A 25752-nucleotide genomic window follows, 5' to 3' on the forward strand; every position below is an offset into this window, starting at 1 on the left:
CAGATCGCCTAGGTGGCCCAGCAGCACTATGGTGGCCACGCCCTCCACCCGTATCCCACAGCATCATCTGAGCACAATGGGGTGCGAGGGCGGAGTCTTGTCCCCGCTGCCTGGCTGCCATGTCCTTGGCTGTGCTGCTCTGTGCAGGCCATGCCTGGGGGCGACTCTCTTCTGGGGGGACTGCTGGGGAGGAGGGGTCTGCAGAGGAGGCAGGGCTGGAGCGACGGCACGTGTGCCCACAGAGGGGGGTCTAAGTGCTGCCTCTGGCACACATGACATAGGTTCGCCACCACTGATTTAAGGGCATCATACTCTTTTGTTTTTTAACCATAGGTTTTTTGTTTTTGTTTTTTGCTAAACCTGAGTCTAAGATCAACTTGGATTGAACTCTGATGGAATTTAACATGTTGCAAGGAGCACACCAGATTTCCCCACAACAGTGGTAAATCTTAGCTCTCTCATATCGTATATTGTTCCTCACACGCTTCATCAAGCACTACATACACCTTCTCTGAAATGGGGAGTCCTTCTTACTCACTAATAAATGAAAACACTACTGTGGACTGTTACAGAATAGCAAGAATTGGCTGGTAGACCTAAGGTTCAATGGGCTAAATTCAAAAAGATTATCCAGAAGCTACAGATGAGAGATAATGTGGTTAAGAAGATATGCTGGACCTACTAGAACTGATTTTTTTTTTTTTTTTGGTAGTTGGCTGGACATCTGCAAGACTCCAGGCATTCCTGTTATACCTGTGCATGCATATTATTTTTTTTTGGCAAAAGATTTGCATATTCCCAAGACATATAGTGGGGGAGAGCTGTGAAAGCAAGAGGAGGTTCTAAAGTTAGCTAACTGCACCATAGACAGCCAGATCACTCCAGTTTTCCATTAAAAATACATCTGACTATCTACAGAGGAAAGAAAGGGCATTGTGATCCAATTTAACTTTCCACTTTTTTGGAACTATTAGATCTGCCTAAGATATTCTCCAAATCAAGGTACTTGCTATACCATTCACAGCTATACTACAAGTATCTTTCCCATTGCTGTAGAAATTGAGGAATAGGAAATTAAACAATAAACCACCACTTTCATGAACACCTGTCCCACCCCCAAACTCTGCTGCTTCACATTACTCCACTTTGATTTAATGATATGGCTGAATCTGTCCAGATCCAAACCCAGTGAAAGAAGCTGATAACCAAAGGGCAATGACATCACCAGCATGACCGCTACAAGTAATGTCTCAAAAGAGTGAAAGAAAAGAGGAAGATGAGGCACTGTAAAACAATGAAGCCATCTCTGCGGTTCTTTCCTCTGTTCTTGGATCCATCCAGTTTTCCTTGCTTTCCTTTGACTGTGCCATTCAAGGGATCAGAGGATCCTCTGTGCTCCTGCTTCAGCACCCTCTTCTCTCCTTCTCAGCCAATGGAAGAATCAGCAAGCAGATGCCAATTTTGTCATCATCTGATTCCAATAGTAAGAGTCATTATGTACTGCATTTGTCTGTGATTGGCTGGAAAGAGAGCTCTGTCAACACTGTCGTTATGATTTTGAAATATGATTTGTTAGTTACTGAACTACAGTAAATTGTTTTATTTAAACAGCATTAAAACATATGTCCTATTTTAAAACATTTGTGACAAGAAGTAGTTTGATTTGTTTTGCTCACTTTATGACCCTTTCTACTATGTTATTTATTTCTTTTCAGGATCTCCACATTCCTGTTTTCTCTCCCAAATATCTGTTTCTGTTCTTAATTCCAGTATATTTCTCAAAAGATTATGACACCATAAACTTAGAAAAGGGATTACATAAAGCAGAAAAAATGTGATTTTAAGAGGAAGCAAAGGTCAGTTTCCAGGAAACAGACAGCACTCCATTCCAGTATTAAGTGGAAATTATTTACATAACTAATTTTTATATGCTACCTGGGTCATCTGTAAAAAAAAAGTGGCTACACCTAATGTCATCTGAAGAACTAACATGAAACTAATGAGGGAAGTTAGCCCAGAGAAGGAAATATTAAAAGGGCAGGAAAATATATTTTTCACCAAAAGGATTTTTAAAAGCATTTTTTGAAAAGCAGAAACCAAACCTGGCCCCAAATCTATCTCTCTGCCCCAAGCAGTAGCCAGCCCTATACAAATGCAAATGTAAAACCATCAGAAAATTGGAGCCAGAGAACTCAAGCAGACAAAGAAAAAATCTGCATACCCCACCCAAACTCTAGGAGTCATCAGACCATCACCAGGGAAGCAGGATATGACTTTTGGGACATAATAGGACTAACCCATTACCAACAAGTATACCAGAGAGGCACACCTAAGCTCAGGTCAGAATACGTGACACAGGAAATAGCCTCAAAGTTCATGCCACAGGAACAGGAAACTTCCAAACAAAAGGCTAGAGAGGGTATAAAAAACCCCTTGCCCATGTGCTCAGCCCTTCTCTCCTCTGTTCTTTCCTGAAGAACCATCTTTCTGCTTCTTCAATAAACTGTAACCATCTTCCCAAAGCAGTCGCCATGTTGCTTATTTATTCCCGGCTTGGAGGAACCAGGATGAAGACTTTACTTCTAACACTGGGAAGGAAACAGTTGCAGAAGATGAAAAAGAGGAGGAGTGAGACACCTGACCTATCTTCAGCAGAGCTTGATTCCAATAAAGCAGAATATTTGTATCTCAGGGTTGAAATGAAGGGTCCTTGGTGCTCTCTGTGTTCAGAGAGCACCAAAGATCTTTTGATTCAGGCTTTTGTAGGACTTCAGGTTTCAGGCAAAGGTAGGAAAAGATCAAATTATTTTGGAAGGACATGTTTTACCACAAGAATCACAGGGGGCCTACCAACAACAATAGGCAGTATTCCAAAAGAGCGTGTCTTTTCTGATTCTGCTCTTTTAAACATCCATAATGCCTCCAGGTTTAATATCTCTCAGTGGGCTGGAAAAAATTGACAACTACTGGCAACTAACTGGCAAAAATGCCAGTTGGTGAGGCTGGCCATAAGACGATTGGCAAATCTACCATTAGCACCACCACCCTATTCCGGGAAAAATTCTCATAACATGATAAAACATGCCAGTAGGCATCTTCTGGGTGCTTAGAAGATGGCATAATGTTAGATGAGGTGAACCCACATGAACTGTCAAAATTCCCCATCAAATTTGTAGGCAGAGAAATTGGGTTGAAATTCTCCCACTCTTTCTCAAGGGAATGACCCAACAGTGATGCTACTGTGTTACTGAGAAAGCCCCATTGGAAGAGTTTTTTCAAGATCTCTTCTCTTGAAATACAGCGGGAAACCAGAAGAGTTGCAGAGTAGGACTAAGATGTTGTAGAATGAAAAACATACTTGCTCCTCAGCATGACATCAAACAATGCAACAAGAGAACAGCTTCAATGCAAGAGCCATGGTGGTGCAGTGATCAGAATGTAGTATTGCAGGCTAACTCTGCCGACTGCCAGCAGTTTGATTCTGACTGGCTCAAAGTTGACTCAGCCTTCCATCCTTCTGAGGTCAGTAAAATGAGGGCCCAGATTGTTGGGGGCAATATGCTGGCTCTGTAAATCTCTTAGAGAGGATTGTAAAGCACTATGAAGCAGTATTTAAATCTAAGTGCTATTGCTAATGCTATTTCTATTTCATGAGAATTCATGTGACATTCTCTTCTTGGAAAGACTGTGTAAAAGAAACTCTTTTTCAAGAAAATGAATGTGGCTGTCTGTTACATGAACCTGTTACCGATCAAAAAATTGGTATTGGTGGAATGTCTGAACTCTTGATGATAAAAATAGACAAGGTAGCCCTAACAAACAAGGCCAGAAATCAGCCTGGAAGAGGTAGTGCTATGTTTTGCTGATTTTCTGTGCCAGATTTGAACAAATCACAGAAAGACAGAAAAAGCTTTGTGTTTTATAGTCTTCCAGCTAAGATCTAATGTTTGCTATCGACACCTGCTAGCAGTTCCCTAAAAATTGCGTGTTTATTTTTAAATCACAAGGCAAACAAAAAGAAAGGTAACAAATCAGCATCACATGTAGCTTTATAACAGACCTGTAATCAAAGCTTGCCAGTTTTTGACGCAAGCCTTGGCAGAGCACACATTGTGTTCTTCTTCCCGAGGCTGACATTCTTTACAAGTGGGTGTGATTTCACACTACCACAAAAGCAAGGCTTTGTGTGCATAACTAAATGCCTTCCGGTTATTCTGAGATGTTTGAAAGACATCAAATAGTCAGGTGCTGCCCTACATGATATATTAAGTGGCCAGTGGGATTTACAATAAGATGTGACCCAGGAGATTTACCTGAACTATCCTGACTTCCGTCCTGTCATGTCATCTCTCAGAATATTCAATTTTATTAATGCTTTTGTCCTCTTCACTTTTTTCCTGCAAGAGAAATTCAGTTTTATTATCACTAAGCGGACTCAATTACTTAATTTAGTGTTCTTTTTTTTTAAAGGAAGAGTCCCTCTGTCAGTATATATTGTGCTTCTCTAAACCTTAGTATCTTTCTGAGTGTAGCAGTTACAATGCTTCATTTAGTGACCATTCGAAGTTACAACAGCACTGAAAAAAGTAACTTAAGACCACTGCAGCATCTCTGTGGCCACATGATCAAAATTGAGGTGCTTGGCAACTGACTCATATTTATGACCACTGCAATGTCCTGAGGTCAGGTGATTCCCTTTTGTGAACTTCTGACAAGCAAAGTCAATGAGGAACTAGATTCACTTAACAACTGCAGTGATTCACTTAACAACTGTGGCAAGAAAGGTTGTAATATGGGTCAAAGCTAACTTAACAAATGTCTCACTTAGCAACAGAAATTTTGGGCTCAATTGTGATCATACGTCGAGGACTACCTGTATTTTTCTCTTGTGTGTGCATGGTACTGTTCTGATGACATAAATAGCTGTACTGTAACAGCTGTGCAGAGAAGAAATATTCAACTTGAGTCATTGCTCAGATTGCCAGATGTCTTGAGAGTCAGATCTTTGCACATCTGTGCACACTCATCAATACACACACAAAAACACTATCTCCAAACACCAGAGTCCGACAATCTCAATCCGTTTCTCTCCTCCTCTCCAAAAGCCTGTTTTAGATGGATGGGATCCTACAACTGTTTGGCAACAGAAACGAGGTAATCTGTCCTGTGCCAACCAGTTTATCATGCTGATAACCTGGCTGATGGAGAAACAAGCAGGGGTGTTTCCTCAAGGGCCTATACATCAGTAACTGGTGGAAACCAGATAGAGTAGGCTCTTCCCTTCTGGCCAGTGAATTTGATGGCAGGAAGAATGTGAGAGTAGGCTCTTATGAATCCCATTGTACTTATCCTGGCTAAGAGGGCCAGCTTCCCTGAGCCAGAAATTATCATGGACTCTCAGTAGTTTCCAGATGAATGGTGTATGCTAAAACTTTAGCCTTACTTTTCCTTATCAGATGATCATGAGATTTACCGAGAAGGAAATAATCTGAAATCTTTAGGCCTTCTACTTCACGCCTTTAACAGGGAACTGCACAATCCTTTCAATAGTATATCTCCAGATACTTTAATGAACAGTAATAAAAGTCAACAGTTCTTCCCTAAAACAAAACTTGAAATCAAGAAGAGGAATCTCTGGCCTTCTAGGAGGTTGGTGATCTCCAACCCAGCAATTCCAGTTAGCAGGACCAATAACAAGAGTTGCTGGGAGCTTTAATTCAGCCATGCTTGGAACAATCCCCATTCCAGCTTTAAATGAAGAACTGATCAGGATGAAAACAGAGGATTCAGTGCCTGGTACTGTATATGTTTTGAAGCATATCACAAAAAACTCTAAAATTTTCAAAAGGCTGTTTCATCTGGGTCAGACAGATAGCATATTACTGACAATCAAAGCTGAATCTGCCATTGACCAGAGCTGGGTCTCTGCCCCAGGCAGTAGATCAGGGTCTCCAAACTTGGCTGCTTTAAGACATGTGGATTTCAACTCCCAGAATTCCTCAGCCAGCGTGGCTGGCGGAGGAATTCTGGAAATTGAAGTCCACAAGTCTTAAAGCAGCCAAGTTTGAAGACCCCTGCAGATCTTGGCGGGAGTGGCTGTGTGTTCCTTGTGTGACTGGCAGCCACGGGCAAATTGTGTGCTTCATCCAAATATCCTGAATAAATTCTGGTTTGGGAAAGAAAGAACTGAGCTTCTGACGAAAAGCCTAAATCTAAATCGGGGATGATGGAGAAATGACAACATACAGTAGGCTTTCTGCAAAGATAATCAGGAGATAAGGTGACATTTCATATACTTCCATTGCCCATCAAAATTCCTGTCCCAGAGATGAAATGCATGTTTTTAAAGTCTGCATTCTCATCTTTACTTTTTCTTACAAAAATGGCTTCAGCATGTGTTAAGGCAGGGGTCTTCAAACTTGGCCCTTTTATGACTTGTGGACTTGAACTCCCAGCTAGGCATGTGTTAAGGCAAATAAATTAAACACAGCTATTTATAATTCAGCTAATATCAGAAAACAGTAATATTTTTTTTACTTAAAAGGTAATGGGTATACAAGATAAACCATTGTTTTATGTTTGGTAGATGACCTGAGAAATGTTTCTTGAAAGGTCAGCCTATCCTTTAAATTGTTTATCTTAAATCAGCAAAGAATGCATGTAGCAAGTAATGACATAATACAGATACTCAATTTATTAAATGAAAATCTCTGAGGCATAAAGCACCATTTATCTGAAAACTATGCCTTTTAATTTTAAAGCATCCTCCATGAACTCAGGTTTGTGGAAAATTATACTAGTATTCCCCAAGTAATGAGAATGGGGAAAATACTCTATACTACTAAAACTGATAGAGGAGAATATTTGTAGGGCTGTAATGAGAGGGACTTGGTGGTCTCTGGGCTTAGTTGTCTTCTTGTGGATGTTTCATTACTCAAATTGGGTAACTAGATTGATGATGTTACCTAGTCTGGTAATGAAACATCTGCAAGAAAAGAACCAAACTCAGAGATCACCAAGGACCCCCTTAGTACAAAACTATTTTTTTATAATATCATACATCCCAGCACTGCTAATTAGATAAGAGTGAGTTTTTTGTCACAAAATGGGATGACATTTATAACAGAAAATTGTCAAGGAAGTTATGGAGCAAGAGTAGGCAATGGGATGTTATCCTAGACAATATCTCCATTGGCACACACTAGCATCCTGACTTAAAAAATAAATAATGAAAGTTAATTCAGGATAGTGGTATTGCCATGATGGTATTTGCTTCAGAGTATACCTCTAGGACCCACCTGGGGCTTATTAGGCTTTCTCAATAAATAAATGACTACAATCCAATTGCATTGTTTGGAAGTATGCCTATTTGCCTTGAAAAAGATGATAGCTTAACTGGAGTGGTAGGGAACATGAAGGGAAGAGGACTTATGGGAGAAGGTGATTAACCATTTTTGTTCAGTGAGTATTGTGTCTGAGTATATCCACCACTGCAACCATTTTGAAAGCAAGCGAGCCTAGTTCCCATGGCAGTCATTTTGGAGTTACAATTTGTGGCTCAGTAAAAACATTGTTTTTCTTTAACAGAAAATGGAATTGCACCTTAAATATGGCATCCTGTTTTGGAATGATTTTTCTAGGGGTGCTCAGCATGGCTTGAGTGGATTTTCAGCACCCAACAAGATGATTAGATTCCAGACACAGCAATTCTACTGACAAGCAAGAATGCGCCCTTATTGCAACTCAGGTTCTACCAGAGACAGATTGGCATGAAACAACAGTGTTTGCTGCTGTACCTGCATTTTTTTTCTATAAAGTCGTCTGTTCCATTAATTAATTCAAATTAAATTAAACCATGGCTAAAATTGGTATATATTTTTTCTTGGTTTGAAAAAAAAATAGGGATTAGGAAAGTATCTTCAATTCTTTTTATTTGGGGCAGTGCCCAAATGCTTGCTACTTTTCCTTTTCAGCTTTATAAAGATAGAATTTTTCAAAATAAGAAAGACCTAGCCTGGGAACTAACAGTGGGATTCAGTGCTGGGTTTCTCCTCCTAGGTCTGAATCGTCTCATTAAATGACTACACTAATTGATTTTCCAGCCTAAATCCTTTATCCTATTGCTCTGCTACTTTATAGTAACATTTATTTAATTTAAGGGGGCTGTTTTTGTGTGTCGATTGTGGGACTTGCCTGATTGTGTTTTGTTGTTAGGTACCCTGAATACTTTGCAGATTAGAAATCCAATCAAAGGAAGTAAAATTAAATCCAGATAGCATTTCTTCTTCGCCCTGAATCTGTCCTTTCAAATAGCAATAGCCTCTGTCACTCTAATCCATCTTCTACTGGGAAATCATTGCTTGGAAGAAGCTGCAGGAAAGATGGGTGTAGAGTGTGAGATGGTCATGACCAAAAACACTTCCCAGTTACCAGTCTCCTTTTTACTCATGTCGTCTAATGTCTTGTTTGAAACTGATTACTCTTGGATGGACTATTCTGCCTATTGAAGTTATCTGAACATTATAGAAACCTGTACAGTTTCAAAATTTACAAAGAATCAACAGCCATCAAAACATGTCATTCCTGGACAACCACTGAGCAAAAGTGTTTTGGCCAATCTTTGCCCAGCTGTTGGCCAGAAGCTAAATGTTTTGCCTCCATCTCTCAATCCCTACAATAGGGGTCCTCACCCCTGTCCATGGCCCAGTGCCAGGCTGTGACTCGTTGGGAACTGGGCCACGCAAGCAGCAGGTAAGCACGTTCGCAAAGCTGCATTTGCGCAAGCAGTGTGGGCATAATCATCCTTTCTCTCCCCCTCCCCCAACTTCTGGTCCACAGAGCCAGAATGGTTGGGGACTGCTATCCTACAAGGAACAGCAGTACCCATAGAGCAATATAGCCCTCTCGTGGGTGGCATGTCACTAGGCACACTGATTTTATTATACTTGCTATGCAGTCTTGCTATCCTGCAGGAGTTGGGAAGCAGGACATACTAAGGCTTCTCCTTCAATGGCTGTGTGAGTTCTCTCATTGATGGAAAACATTGAGAACAAAGAATGACTGTTTGAAAATGAAACCACATCTTTTGACTGCATCAGAAGAAGGCTGAATCCAAGCACCATGGTGAGCGATCAGCAAGAGTGTCAAATGACCAGTCTCAGTCTGCCATGTAAATCGAACAGTAGCAACATCTGGAATGATCATAGAGAATCCAGGGTATTCTGATTCAGGTAAGAGCAGAAATCTGCCTGAGCTGAGGCAATTTATAGCATTTCGTTTGAAACAAATACAGCACTGTAGTTAAAGTCAAGGTCCCAAACCAGTTTCCAAGAAGACATAATTTATTTGCTAGATTTATATCTTACTATTCCTCCAAGATTTAAGATGACTTACATAGGAATCTCCCTTCATTCCCCCACACAGTTGGAGCCCTGAAATAAGTTGGGCTGAGAGAGAGTTGCCTAGTGTCCTCCTGGGGTTAAGAATGGTATTGAACTTCAACCTCTGCAGTTTTGTTCCCACTTAAACTTCTCTTCAATTTATTTCACTTTACTTCACTTTGTAATTTACAACTGCTCTGTTAAATGTGAATCTGAACCATGAACTGGTTGAGAAGATGAAGATATGCGATATTCATAAATAAACCTGCAGCAGAATATTTTTATGGGGCCATTAAGAGAGGAACTGGGCAGGGTGAGAATGCATGAGAAAAAAAAAAAGTACTTGATGAGCTTTGGGTTTCAATTATATTGTTTCCAGACTAGCTTACACAGCTTATAGGAAGCCATTGAACTTGAAATGATTTGGATTGCTAGCTTCCTGCTGCCTCCAGAAGAGTCTCATGGGAAATTAGATTTGTTTTTTCCCAGGGTCTGCATTTTTCCATACATTTGATTATGCAATGCAATACTATGTTAAGGAGAACTGCTAAGGAGGTATACCCTAAAAAAACAATTCCCAATTGATCAGAATTTTTTATTAATTTATTTCTTTTATTAACAAGAATAAAATACCAAATGAAAAAACAGAAAAACTAACATCTAACACTAACAATGAGGGGCTAACATGAAACTGGGAAGGAGACAGCTGCAGAGGATGCAACAGAGGAGAAGCAAGAGACCTCACTTTCCTTCAGCAGAGCTTGATTCAGGCTCAATAAAGGAGAATATTTGTATCTGAGAGTTGAAATGAGGAGTCCTTGGTGCTCTCTCAATTCAGAGAACACAAGGACTCCTTGATTCAGGCTTTTGTAGGACTTCAGGTTTAAGGCAAAGGTATGAAAAGGTCAAATTATCTTGGGGGGAACCTATTTTACCACAAGTTTCCCAATGCCTACCAAGCAACAATAGGCAGTATTCCAAAAGAGGACATCTTTTTGGATAGATTATTACTGGCAACTGAAGCTGACTCTGCCATTAGCCAAACCTGGCTATCTGCCCCAGGTAGTAGATCTTAGTGGGACTGTCTGTGTGTTTCTTGTGTGCCTGGCAGAAATTCTGAATAAATTATCTTGAATAAATTCTGATTTGGGACAGAAAGAACTGAACTTCTTGGGAGACTTTTTTACCCGTTTTGTTGGATAGGTTTTAAAGTCTTATCAGCAACTAGTCCCTGTTAATCATGAAGGGTTTCCACAACCTTGTGAGTTAAATCAATGGGTACTTTCTGGGAGAAAGCTGTAAAAGGAAAAGCAGAGGTGAGGAGTGAATGATGTCACAACTATAGCAACCATAACCAGAAAAGGAATTAACATTTCCAGTTAGGAAGGACAGAAAGTCCTTTTTTAAAAAAGACAGATTCTGCAGCGCCTTTGTTTTTTACTAAAGGTAAATAGCTGCAGTGAGCTTTTCCTCAGCCCTTACTAAAGAAAAAAGAAGTGACAGCTGCCTCTTTGCTCTGGGCTGGGAGACAATGCATGTGAAGAAATCACCCAGAAAGACACAGAAATATGCAGGGAAGCTGGTTAAATCAGCGCTTCTGGACCTTCAAAGGAAATAGAAGTGGTCAGATTAATCTGAGCAATCCTTTGAACTCAGATGAATACATTTCATCACAAATACTTCCTTCTACGTTGATTTTTTTTCATTTTTTTCAAGAAAACAAAAGCTTTTCTTCTCTACTCCCTATTACAGCATCTTCTTTATTGAGCTCAGTACAAAGTAACTAGTACTGCAGGGTTTTTATTTGTGTATATGTTTAAGGCAATGTTTAATTAAAACCATAACAATGGGGAGAAATATATGTAAGTGCTTCTTAATCCTCAAGTAAGAGTGGGATGTAAAAGGGGGAGGAGAATTCACTTTATCTTTAGCAACAAGGAGAGAGAGAGGGAGGGAGGGAGGGAGAGAGAGAGAGAGAGAGAGAGAGAGAGAGAGAGAGAGAGACTACATTATTATTCCACTATTGTTCTTTTAATGGAAAAGAGCTGGAAAAAGTCCTTTGCAAAAGTAAGAGGGAATCACCAGACCCTTAGTTGCATTCCATTTTCTGGGAGAATTACATGCATTTTTTTCAAATGCCACCATTTGAAAATTTTATTCTGGTTTATAGCAGGAGTCAGCAAGTGGCAGTCCTTCTGTCATAAGCAACCCTCCGCCTAATTCATATAGAGTTTAGCCTAGTTTCAAAACTCCTCGTACATAAGTAATTTAGATCCTGGTAAAAGTCAGTTGTCCATTTCATGCACCTTTCTGATTTAACATCCACTCATTCAATGACTGTTCAAACTTACATGAAGTAAGAACTTACAATTAAACTGGAATGAGTAGCAGTTACAACTCGATTTTGCACTTACGGCTGTTGCAACATCCTTGCAGCCACCTGATAGCAATTTGTGACTTTCCTTGCCCTTTCCCACAAACCAGGTTGATGGAGAGGCAGGTGGAAAGTTGCAAGTCTGTCATGTGAAGTCATCACTTAACCTGCATGGTGCTTGCTTAAAGATGGCAACCGGGACTGCCAGAACTGCCATCACTAAGAGGTTTATCACATGTATCCCATCAAACACAAAGAAAGTCCGGAATGGTATAGGATCTCCTGTCATGGGCAGGAAATTGGGCTAGAAGACCTCCAAAGTCTCCTCCAACCCTATTATTCTATGTTCTCACCTATGTTTGTGTTACTAAAGATAGAGTTGCTGGTCCTAATTAGCATTGTTAAGATCATCTAAATTAAGAGAAAAAGGAAGGGGTAGAAGTGATGGGGGAAAATGCATCTCTTTCCCCCTTTTGGACCTGAAGCCCATTAAGTTTATGTTTGCCTCCCTAGTTTGCAGTCTCCAAAAGGCAATATAACTCTTAACAGTGGTGCATAGGTTACTTATAACACAATTAGTGTTTTTAACTGTCTGCAAGAGCTCCATATGAGAAAACCCATAATATGTCTCTGTGAATTTTTCTCTGAAGTTGCATTAATGGCCCACACAAACCTACAAAAGGTATACTTAAAACTGGGAACCAGCAGTGTCTCCTGACTTCAGATAATAACAGAGAATTCCAACCTCTAAGGCCAACATTGTCCTCCTTTTCTAAATAACATGACATCATCACTGGGTCCTTGGCAATGAGACTCAGGCAGTAGTCTATGTCAGGAGTTTGTATCTGACTACACCACTTGGTAAAATTATTTCAGGGAAGGATCAAAAGAAGAACAAGGGATGCAGTCTCAGGTATTCCCAAAGAGTTTGATAAAAGTTATAGTCACATATTAAAAATATGCTTGTCCTGCTACAAGAGAAGCCATCACTAAAAATATGCACTGAAATCCAGAACGTGTGAAGCTAATGCCACTATCTCAGTTCTTCTAGATCATGGGTGTCAAACTCACCACATCACGTGACCTGTCACGACGTATCGCGACTCTTTTTGCAATGCCAGCAATGGGATGGGCGCCACTTTGATATGATGAAACCGGCCCGCGGGCCAGCAGTTTGACACCCTGTTCTAGATTCACAAAGCATCTCTGACTTTTCCAAAACAAATTGTTTGTAAGAAAGGAAAACCCTTTCACTGTGATAATTCTCACTGTTGTGACTGCAAGCCTTTAAGCATACTTTAAATTCTGATTAAATACATGGGGTAATGTTTATGAATTAAAATATGAAAATAGCTGCAGCCTACTGTAAGCGATTAACATAAATATTGTGTACAGAAGGAGAGAGAAATTGCATATTCTCTTCCCAAAAATAACAGAAAAAACAAATACAGATACAAGCTTCAGCAATATTACCACATGGTAACTGCCTTATTTTTATCTCCCGTGCTAGGAAACAGGATAATTAGCTTTTATTTGTCAAGTGTTCTTATAAAAAAAAAAGGTTTTTCTGTTTTCTGAGGCATAGATAGATGAGTTGTTTGAAAAAGTGACATTTAAATGGTAGCATGTTTGGGGAGACATTTTTCTGATTGAAAAAAACCCTCTTAAATTACCTTTTAGTCACTCTAGATGAGATTAACATTACTTGGGTATTGTATAGTCCAGACTACAGGACTTCTCAACCCTCTGCTCCTTTGCAGCATTAAGAGATGTCTTGTTTTTATGAAGAATCTATTATCATGGATAGACAGATACCTGACCTCTTTGATCAACTGCTAAGATGCCAGATCCATAACATAACTTATTGGCTTTGGGCTTTCTTCATTTTATTTTATTTTTGGGTGGCTTGGAACTATATCTTGCTCCTCCTGGTATGTTCTGCCTAGTACAGCTTGTAACTATGATACCACACCTAGAAATGATCCTGAAGGCTGAATGTGGATACCACAGAGAACCCTTTCAACCTGCAACTGGATGAGAACATGTTGGATACCAAAAATTTCTTCATGTCCATATATTTTATTTTATTTATTTATTTTATTTTATTTTTAAAATTTATAAGCCGCCCCACTCCTGAAGGACTCTGGGCGGCTAACAATAAAAAACACATAAAACATAACAGAACAACAGTACAAAGACAATCATCCAGGGGTCAGGTTTTATAAACATTCTTAAATGTTTGTATAGTTTGTATAGTTTTGGAAATAACTTTAAAAATGTATTTATTGCATTGCACAATAAGTTCACTGAAGACCATCAACTTATTCAGCAAAGGGTCTAACATGGATGATTTGCTTATAATTATGTCCATCACTGAATGGCATAAAGTCACTATGGTGTAGTTGTTAAGGTATTAGACTAGAGTTGAGTTCAAGTCTATCCTAAGTTACAAGAGGCAGTGGGTGACTTTGGACAAGTCATTCTTTCTCAAACCAACTTACTTCACAAGGTGATTGTTGCAGAGAAAAATAGGCAGAGGGAGAAATATGTATCACAAATCTAGTTCTAAAATTCTCACTTCATAAAACAAGCAAAACCATGCTTAAATGAACTATTTTTTTTAATTAAGTCGATCGCCTGGATTTCCTTCAGCATAATGAACCATATTCTGACGATACAAAAACACTGAACCACCAGCTAGAAAACCATATTAGTCCGTTGATTTGTGTGAATCAAACCAATATGTTTCCATACATGGAGCTTACTACTTTAATGCATATTATTAGTGAATAAATACATTTTTCCAAAACTATAGAAACATGTAAGAGTAATTAAAATATATGGACCTGAAGAAATCAAAATATGCAGTAACATTGAGAGGGCATTTAATAAATGTTATCATTGGTGTGAGCCTTACACATATTTTCAAAGAGATACATTATATTAATTCAGAAAGCTGCTTTTCCTACATTTATGAGTTAAAGAACAGCTTCTCAAAAATTAGGATCAATCAAGGAGATTTTTCTATCACCAACACTCATAATTCATCAGAGTACATTTGACTGAAACCATATTTAAAATAGCTGGGCTCTCGCTATTCAAAATGTTCCCAGAATGTCCAATTATTTTCAAAAATGTCTCTCAGCTCTCTACCATGAATGGAGAATTTAAAGGTAAAGAATAACCCTCGTGTAGCAAAAAATGACAAAATGTCCTCTCACAAAGGCAGTGTTTGCAACACTTTAAAAATCAAACAGGAATGGCAAGGAAGTAAGCACAAAAGAATACTTTTAAACAAAGCAAAACAACATTTGTCAGAGAACATTTAACCACCAGGGTCTTTTGGAAGATTGTCTAGGGCAGTGGTCCCCAATTCCCAGTCCGTGGACCAGTACCAGGCCACAGTATGCCAGCAACTGGTCTGCACAAACAAGCAAAGCCCCATCTGTGGGATGCAGGCAGCACACAAAACCACGCACTCTCCGGTCCTTGGAAAAACCTTTCTCCATGGAATTGGTCCCTGGTGCCCAAAAGATTGGGGGCCTCTGGTCTAGAGACAAACTGTGTCAGGTCCCAGAGATGATGAGGGTCACTTCAAAGTACAGGTAATCCTCGACTTACAACCATTTGTTTGAAATTACAACAGCACTGGAAAAAGTGACTTATGACCATTTTCCACACAGCCGTGGCAGCATCCCTATAGTCACAAGATCAAAATTTAGATGTTTGGCAACTGGTTCATATTTATGACAATTGTAATGTCCCGGGATCATGTGATCACCTTTTGCAACCTTCTGACAAGCAAAATCAATGGAGAAGCCAGATTCCCTTAACCGTGTTAGTAATTTAACAACTGCAGTGATTCACTTAAAAACTGTGACAAGAAAAATGGGACAAAATTCACTTAACAAATGTTTCCACTTAGCAACATAAATTTTGGGCGCAGTTGTGGTCTTAAGTCAAGGACTACCTGTATTGCAATCCTTTTCAGATAGGCCAATAAAACAAATCAGTTCAATCTGCCCTGCGCGTATCTGAAATTCAAATCAGTGTGCTCAGCCCAGCTGGAAGAGTTGCGTTTGTAGCTCAGAATGCTTCTAAAATGTTTTTAACACCCAGAAAAACCTGTTTTGCACATGAAAAGAGATGTTTCCTGAACGTCTGGATTTGAAATGTTTCAAAACGAAACATTTTGCATGCCCCTAATTTGTGTAATCCCATTAAGTGCCATTCAGGAGTCTTTGCAATTATTTCTCTCCCCGTTGTTGTTCAACCTCAACCTCAAAGCAAAGAAGCCAGAGTTTGACAGTTGGGATATTAAGCTGTAGAAGGTGAAAATGGAGAGGCCTTAGAAGATCACACCACCCGCCATCATTTATCATGTATTCATTTGTAGGTCAGTTTAGACTGATGGTGGTGAAAGCAAGGAATGCAGAAACAAATACTTAAAATCCACATTTCACAATAAAATTAGTATTGAAACACTTCTTTAAAAGGCAAGCAATAAAAGACATTCTGTATTGCTCACCTACCAATGATGTCAAAAGGAACTATGGTGTTTTCCAAAAAATAAGAGGCACCAGGTCTTATTTTGGGAAGGTATCTTTTCCATAGTCTCACCTCACGGCAGCAGCACTGAGAGTCCCATCCAGCTGGCCCACTTCTTCTGAGGCCGAAGGAAATATCTCTGTGCTAAGAATGGAGCTCTGGCCTGCATTTCGTAGTCAGAAACCTTCCTTGAATCACTAGCTCGATTCTTGGCTGCAAAGGCCTTTCCAGAAGGCCCCTGATGGTGAAATACAGGCCGGGGAGGTGCCGAAAAAGTGGGTCAGTGAGGGAGGCCTGGCTGAAATAGTAAGCAGATATGGGGCACATGGGGCAGCTCCAGCCCCCCACCTGCACCCTAGCTTGATATTTAGGCATGCACCTCACCCCAAAACTAGGGCTTATTTTCGGGGTAGGTCTTACTTTCAGGGAAACACGGTAGTATCATCCCTGAGGAAGTCTTGGTGGGATAAGAAAAGCCACTGAAGGAAAAGGATTCTAATCTCCATAGGGATTGGTTTTTTTCCCCCCTCTCTCTCTGCTTCATGCCTGATTAATCCTCAGCAAGGGGTTTTCCTTACTCAGTACTACCAGCTATCACAGCAGTGCTTTTGAAGCAAGCTAAAATTTCAGCTAACTAGAAGCAGGATTTCAATGCATATCTTCCCCTGGTGACTCAGCTGCAGGATGGGTTGAAGCTTACTGGTTCATGATCACCAAGGTTGGGGAATTTGAGAGGTGCAGGTAGTTAAGTGCTGAGACCTATCATCCTCCTGTGTGCACACTGACTTTGTTGTGTAAAGCAGAGCTATGTCAGTCACAAGGTCTTGCACAAAATGTTATTTGTTTTGTAAGAGCTGTATCCTGCCCATTTCTCATGATTCTGGAGAGATCATTCTTGAAGAAATGTTATTAAACACAACTTAAAACAAAATTAAAAACCTGCTTGGAGAGCATCTCTGTATTTTATCCTTCCAAGAACCCAGTGAAGTTTTAGCTGACCCAGATTTACCCAGCAAGTGGTAAAACAAGTCTTGTCCACACAGCAGTGTACTATTCAGATGCAACATAGCAATACAGTTCTTCTTCCAGAGCCAATTTCTTTATAGACTGGAAATTCCAGCATAAAGGGACAGAATGATGACAGAGAAGACCAAGAAAGAGAAAACTGAAATGAAGTCAAGGTACACAAATCAAACGGTTTCTGCTCTCTGTCTGATGGAACATCCACAAGATTTGATGAAAAGTGTTATTGTGGTTTAAAATATGAGGGAAACCCCAACCTTAATCAGGGATGATGGAAAAATGACAACATACAATAGGTTTTCTGCAAAGATAATCAGAAGATAAGGTGAAATTCCATATATTTCCCTGACATCAAAATTCCTGTCCCAGAGATGAGATGCGTGTTTTTAAAGTCTGCAATCTCAACCTTTACTTTTTCTTACAAAAATAGCTTCAGCATGGCAAAAAAATATACAGAATACAAAATAACAAGAGTTAGAAGGGACCTTAGATGTCTTCTTGTTCAACCACAGGAGATCCTATACCACAGCTGTCAAACTTGCTGTGTCACTTGACGTGTTGCGATGTATCGCAACTTTTTTTGCATTGCTGGAGCTGGGGTGGGCGCGGCCTCCACATGATGCAACTGGCCAATGGGCTGACAGTTTGACAACCCTGCCCTATACCATTTCCGACAAGTGGATGTCCAATCTCAAAAGCCTCCAGTGATGGAGCACCCACAACTTCTGAAGGCAAGCTGTTCTACTAGTGAACTCTTAGGAAATTTCTCCTTAGTTCTAGGTTGCTTCTCTCCTTGATTACTTTCCATCCATTGCTTCTTGTCTTGTCTTATGGTGCTTTGGAAAATAAGTTGACTGTCTTTGTGGCAGCCCCTCAGATATTGGAACACTGCTTACATATCACCCCAGTCCTTCTTTTTACTAAACTAGACATATCCAATTCCTGCAACTGTTCTCCATATGCTTTGGTCTCCAGCCACCTAGTCATCTTTGTTGTCTTCTTTGCACTCTTTCCAGAGTCTCAACATTTTTTTTTATATTGTGGTGACCAAAACTGGATGCAATATTCCAAGTCTGGTCTTACCAAGGCATTATAAAGCAGTACTAACACTTCATATGATCTTGATTCTATCCCTCTATTAATGGAGCCTAGGATTGCATTAGCTTTTTTGGTGGCTGCAGCACACTGCTGGCTCATATTTAAATTAAACACAGCTATTTATAATTCAGCTAATCAGTATACAGTAACACCTTTTTTTAATGTTCAATCAGCAAAGAATGCATGTCACAAGCAATGACATAATACAGATGCTCAATTTATTAAATGAAAATCTCTGAAGCATAAAACACCATTTATCTGAAAACTATGCTTTTTTAAATTTTAAAACTATCCTTGGGTCCCATCCTGATCTCTGGTTTGTGGTAAACAGATGCTGATATTCCCCCAAAAAGGTGAAAATACCCTATATTACTAAAGGGGAAGGGGAATACCTTATACTACTAAAGTGATTGCACTTAAAGCGGTATATAAGTCTCATAAATAAATAAATAAATAAATAAAACTGATAGAAGATAATACTTGTAGCTCAGTTTGAAATAAGTCCTTGGTGCTCTTTGAGCTTGGTTGTTTTCTTGCAGACATTTCATTACCAAATGCATTAATGATGTAACCTATCTGGATAATAAAACATCTGCAAGAAAACAACCAAGCTCAGAGAGCACCAAGGACCCCTCATTACTAAAATGTTAGGCATTGTATGAATGATTGTAGATGCCATCATTGGACCTCAGGTTATAGCATTTGCTCCACCTTTCCAAATTCTGCAAAGATCAACTTTTCATAATACCGGTAGGAGGGGAGGAAAGAGGTAGAGGCAAGTACTTCATATAGATTTCTTGAAGCACTGTAGTTAAAGTCAAGGTCCCAAACCAGTTTCCAAAAAGACATAATTTATTTGCTAGATTTATATCTTACTATTCCTCCAGGATTTAAGATGACTTATGTAGGAATCTCCATTTATTTCCCCCCACACACACACAAACACACAGTTGCAACCCTGAAATAAGTTGAGCTGAGAGAGAGTTGCCTAGTGTCCTCCTGGGGCTAAGAATGGTGTTGAACTTCAACCTCTGCAGTTTTGTTACCACTTAAACTCTTGTTCACTTTACTTCAATTTGAACTGAATATGAACTATGAATATGTTGAGAAGATAAACATATGTGGTATTCATAAATAAACCTGCAGCAGAGTATCTTATGCTGGCATTAAGGGAGTGTAGACTAAGGAATTGGGCAGGGTGGGAATGCATGACAAAAATAGTGGCACACAATGTAGGAATTGTTAGAAATCTCTGCATTGTTCATAAAGGTGAGACAATGTATTTTGCAAAACTAACAATAGAAGTTAAGGCCAACAATGTTTTGGATTGATTAAATGTGGATTCGCAGAAACAGAAAATACAAGTGGAATTGCCTGTGCCTCCCCCTTGCAAATGGGAGTGACAGGAAAAATAATTTAATCCTGAACAAAGTGTTGACAATCTGAAATTCGATGGCAGCAATCAACTGAAGTGTGAATAATATTACAGGAACATTACATGATGCTTTTAGTATATTAAAAATGTGCATTTTATTTTAATTATATCTCACATTCATCTTGGATGTTTGGAGAAAATGCTAATCTTTCTAGTATTGGAAGATAGATAGGGGTCTGTGCATGTATGTGTGTGTGAGAGTCAGAGAGACAGAGACAATCTTTAATAAAATTTGCTTTTAACTTGTTAATTTAAGAAATAACACCAAGGAATAGGTGCTCCTACAAAATGTCTTAATATGAAGTCAATAGCTTTAGTTGAAATTCTTACTGCTGAGAACTGCAAAGCCAGTTGCACTACAGTCTCCTATACAAGAGTCTTCTAATGTGAAAGCCATTATTCATGTTGAAACTCCCTTTGATTATTGTGAAACTATGGGAACTAGGAAGACTAGAGGTCAATTTCATGTTTGCCCCTTTCTCAATGAAACACACAGACTGCTTCAACTTCAGTAACCACTCCCAACAAACCAGCTTTCACTTTGGTTTCCCTCTCTCTGAATCAATCCTCTTGATGGTTTGTTATAATGTATTGAATGGCTCCTATGCCATCTTCCAGATCTAAAACTTTTCTTTGTGCTCCAGAAATTCATTTCTTTGAGGAAGGTAATACCGGTAGTGGGCTTCATTTACCAAACAGTTCTCCTCCATAGTTGGTGCTGGGATCAACCTGTGGAGAATACCCTAAGATGCTTGCAAATGGTACCTACAAGGCAATAGTCAGAAAACAGGAAAGAATCCCATTTTTCTAAACATTCACTGAAACACTTTGTTATTACTGAACTACCTAGTTTGGGGTCAAGCTGAGAAATTTGTCTCATCCCTAAATGGAATAAACATTTTCCATGGTTTTCTTTCTCTGGATTTGGAGTTTTCAAAAACAGTACAGTACCTCTTTTCTGTTTTGCACATTGTGCAAATTTTGGTGGTGCAATGTTGTAAAAAAAGAAGTAGCATCACTGTCATATTATCATAGGTACTGTTATGTCCTGAGCCTTGCAAGCGGGCTCGGGGCGTTGCAGGCGGTCCCGGGCAGGTGCAAGCTGCCCGGGACCAGACAGGCTGTCGCCAGTGCTTGTGCGCATGCGCAAGTGCTGGCGCGTGAAAAGTAACACATTGACCCGGGAAAGTCCTATAAAAGGAGGTGTGGGCTTTTGCCGCCATATTCCAATGTAAACTGAACTGAAGAATAAAGGTTTCCTGAGAACTACAACTGCTTCTCGTGTCTTACCATTTCGCAACGGACTTAACACTGGCGACGAGGATGGGATTGCCTTACATCGGAAAAGAGAAGGTGTAAGCTTACCCGAGTGAGTCCGGAGCGGCAGGAACGGCGTTGACTCGGCAGCTACCTGCCAATCCAGCGTGCATTCGGGGGTAGGCTGGCTGATAGACCCTTCCTGATACGAAATGGCGAAGATTGGAAGGCTTTCGGAATTCGACGTCTCACACCCAGAGAGGTGGGAGTCCTACGCAGCCAGGGTGGAAAACTACCTCAAGGTAAACCAGGTGAGGGAAGAGAGCTTGAAGGCTGCCACCCTGCAGTGTGTTTGCGGTCAAGACGCATTCAAAATCGCTGAGAACCTCGCAGCACCTGTTCCTTTAGAGTCTGTCAGCTACGCAGATCTAAAAAAGTTACTGAAGGAGCACTTCCAACCTAAGATGTCCGTCATCGCGTGGCACCACACCTTCGAGCAGAGGGATCAACGACCCGGAGAATCGGCCAAGGAGTACATCGCCGCACTGAGGAAAGCCGCCAAACATTGCGAGTTCAAGGACCTCGAAGAACGACTGAGGGACCGATTTGTGTGCGGGCTAAGGCATCGAGAGTTGCAACAGAGACTTTTCGCCAAGGAGGACTTGTCTTTCCAAGATGCCTTGAGAGAGGTCACCGCAGAAGAAGCAGCGGGCGGCGCCATCAAGAACATGCGGCCGATCAGAAACAGTCCAGATGCTGCATCCGTGCACCAGGAAGAAGACCAAAGAAACTCCGAGGAGGATCCGGATGAGGAAGTGGACCGTCTCCACCCCACAAAGGAAGGAAAATCAAGAGGAAGCTCTTCAGCTCTCCCCAAGTGCATCGGTTGTGGAGGTCGCCACAAGAGAGCCGACTGCAAGTTCCGCTCCGCTATCTGCCGGGCGTGCGGAAAACAAGGACACATTGCAGCTGTGTGCCTGGGCCGTCAGAAGGTACAACCTCAGGAAGAATTGCGCCTCAAAGGTACCAGGGTCCCCAGCCAGAATAGGGTGGGGTTTTGTGCTTCGCGAAGAAGCATCTACAGGACAGGCACACACAGGCCCATTAAGAAAAAGCTGTCACTTAAGGTGAAGCTACAAGGGGTTCCATTAACTATGGAACTGGACACGGGGTCTGCACTTTCGATCATTTCTATGCACACATTTAGGAAGATTTGTTCCGGCAGCGGAACCCAGGCCAAGTTGAGGCCTTCTGACATTGTGCTAACGGATTTTCAAAACTCCAGAGTGTGTGTTAAGGGGGAGGCCACCCTTAACATACAGTATAAGGATTTTGAGGGTCCACTAGACCTACTAGTAGTAGAGGGTGAACGAACGAGTCTCATAGGACTCAAATGGTTTGAGGCCTTGGGGATACATGTCACAGGGCTCAACAGCCTACAAACACTCGACCTACAGGAAGTCTGCAAAGAATTTGCAGACGTTTTCAGCCCCCAGCTGGGCACATACAAAGGACCCCCTGTGTCATTAAAGTTAGACCCCACGGTCACTCCCATTAGAATTAAAGCAAGAAGGGTCCCTTTTGCTTTAAAGAGTAAAATTGATACTGAGTTGGACAAACTGATCCAACAAGGAATTCTAGAACCTGTTGACTCCAGTCCATGGGAGACCCCCATTGTCACGCCTCTTAAGGCAAATGGGGACATTCGCATCTGTGCTGATTACAAATGCACTCTAAATAAGGCATTGCAGCAACATGCCTATCCTGTTCCTGTGGTCAGTCATATCCTGGCCTCCCTCAAGGGGGGGCGCGTTTTTGCAAAGCTTGACCTAGCTCAAGCATATCAACAGCTGCCTGTTGATGATGACGCTGCTATAGCTCAGACTATTGTGACCCACAGAGGGGCTTTCAAGGTAAAGAGACTTCAATTTGGAGTAAATGTCGCTCCTGGGATTTTCCAAAGCGTAATGGAAAACACACTACGGGGTATACCAGGGGTTTGCCCCTATTTTGATGATGTCTTAATTGCAGGAGACTCCACACACATTCTAGCTGAAAGGCTAAGGGCTGTCCTGTTAAGGTTCAGGAAAACGGGACTCAAACTCAAGAAGGACAAATGTAAAATTGGGGTACCTTCTACTGAGTTTCTGGGGTTCAAAGTTGATGCTGCTGGGATTCATCCTGCTGAATCCAAACTAACTGCCATTTTAGAAGCACCTAGGCCAAAGTCTAAGGCCAAACTGCAGGCTTTTCTGGGCCTTCTGAATTTCTACAATTCCTTTCTTCCTCATAAGCCTAGTGTAGCTGAGCCTCTTCACAGGCTATTAGATAAACAGGCAGTGTGGCAGTGGTCACAAACACATGAAGCTAGTTTCAATGAGGTCAAGGCCTTACTCACTTCTAACAGTGTACTTGCACACTTCAATGAGTCCCTTCCTGTGTGCATCGCTTGTGATGCTTCCCCTTATGGGGTGGCTGCTGTACTGAGCCACCTCAGGGCTGATGGAACTCAGGTTCCTGTTGCATATTACTCCAGGACATTGTCTGCAGCTGAGCGCAACTATGCTCAAATAGACAGGGAAACCTTAGCTGTTGTTGCTGGAATTAAAAAATTCCATGATTTTTTATATGGTAGGCAATTCACGGTCTTCACTGACCATAAGCCTTTGCTGGGACTGTTTACCACCCGTAAACAAACTCCCCAAATCATCTCTCCCAGGATGCTCAGGTGGTCTATCTTTTTGTCTGCATATGATTTTTCCCTACTTCACAAGCCTGGGAAGGAAATGGGCCATGCTGATGGCCTCAGTAGATTACCCCTGCCGGTAATAGAGGCTGACCCCGCGCCAGCCATCAATATTCTCTCCATCCAAGCCTTGCCCGAGTCCCCTCTGAATGCCAGGGATGTAGCTGCTGAATCAGGCAGGTTGTACCTGTCTCTTCCACCACCACTGCAAAGACTATTCAGGTACTGAGGGGGATTTTTGCTGCACACGGGCTCCCAGACGTCATTGTGTCTGACAATGGCCCTCAATTCACTTCCTCCGAATTCCAAGCTTTCTTGCAGGCTAACATGATTCGTCATGCCACTTCTGCACCTTTCCACCCGTCCACCAACGGTATGGCTGAACGCATGGTTCGCATCACCAAGGACGCCTTGAAGAGGCTCACTTACGGGGACTGGCATCACAGGTTGGCTGACTTCCTCCTTTCTTATCGCACCACACCGTCCACTTCTACAGGGAGAAGCCCAGCTGAACTTCGTTGGGGGTGCACACTGACTACCAAGCTTGACCAGTTGCATCCGGACAGACTGCCTCCTTCTGTCTCACACCCCAGGGCACCTAGGCAACTACTTGTGGGTGCCCCGGTTTGGACTCGTAATTACGGGCCTGGTCATACATGGGTCCCCGCATCTATATCCAGGGTCACAGGTCCTCTATCCTATGAGGTATCCCTGGACAACGGTCGTGTCCTGCGTCGGCACATTGACCAACTTCGCCCTAGACGGGACCTTCCTGCTGAGACTCCTGGGTCTTTTCCAGGGGGGGAGGGGGAGCCCTTTGGGCAAAGGGAGGGGCATGGAATGCTGCCCTGTACCAATGAGGGAGCCACAAACAGCCCATCCCAAAATTCCGCAATTGCTCCCAACAGGAAGTCATGGAGCTCAACTAGAACTCAGGCATCAATGCCTACTCCAGCCAGGGAGTCACCCCGGGGGCATGATCACTTTTCACCAGCATCACTCAGTACTCCAGTCAGAGAGAATACCCGGGAGCATCCCAACAATCCATTCCCTGCAAGAGAGCTGGCACACACTCCTCCTAGTTGGCCTGACTTCAACCCTGTCCCTAGAAGGGGGCAAACACACAGGGAGGTGGTCGAGGAACCAAATCCCGACTACAACACCTCTGACTCCACTCAGGGGACAACTGAGTTTTGGGACAGTACTGAAACCCACACAAGCCCGGATACAGAACGGGATTCAGGGGATAGACAGCATCCTGACAGGTCTTGGACAGACCTAGGAGGTTCTACAGAAACGCCCAACAGTGACAGTCACTTAGAAGGGCCAGAGAGCCTACAGCTAGGCGGGACAACCAGGTCATACACTGGAAGAAGCCCTGGCCTGACGAGCCCGGTGGGCAAGCAAGCAGGCCAGGCATTGGAGCACAGTCCTTGGGAATCACCAAGGCATAATGGAGGGAACAGGCACAAGTCACCCCTCAGTCAGGAAGTACCTAACAAGCACCCAGAGCTTAGGAGGTCACAGAGAGCAAGGAAATCTCCTACGTACTTAGAGGATTACATAACACTATTGGCTAAACAGAGCCAGTAGAAGGGTAGAAACACTGAGGCAATGAAAATGGGGGAACTCCGAACATGGAGAGGAGCAGAGCATTGTATTAAGAGTGGGTTGTGTATTATTTGGCATTGGTCGTAGTTTTAGCCCGGGGGAAAGGGGTGTTATGTCCTGAGCCTTGCAAGCGGGCTTGGGGCGTTGCAGGTGGTCCCAGGCAGGTGCAAGCTGCCCGGGACCAGACAGGCTGTCGCCAGTGCTTGTGCGCATGCGCAAGTGCTGGCGCGTGAAAAGTAACATATTGACCCGGGAAAGTCCTATAAAAGGAGGCTGCGAG

The 25752-nt window shown here is 41.8% G+C and overlaps 1 long non-coding RNA gene across 1 annotated transcript in view; it reads right to left on the minus strand.

Moving 5' to 3' along the window:
* Window positions 1-4312: 4312 nt before the first annotated feature.
* The window catches only part of LOC120318280, a 72621-nt gene continuing 51181 nt past the window's right edge, over window positions 4313-25752 (minus strand). The window contains exon 5 of the long non-coding RNA XR_005559448.1: window positions 4313-4397. This is a non-coding gene — a long non-coding RNA (uncharacterized LOC120318280). The remainder of the gene's footprint in view (window positions 4398-25752) is intronic.

The sequence above is a fragment of the Crotalus tigris genome, unplaced genomic scaffold, assembly GCF_016545835.1.
Source record: "Crotalus tigris isolate CLP2741 ecotype Arizona unplaced genomic scaffold, ASM1654583v1 scf7180000020151.727365, whole genome shotgun sequence".
Lineage (NCBI taxonomy): Eukaryota > Metazoa > Chordata > Lepidosauria > Squamata > Viperidae > Crotalus > Crotalus tigris.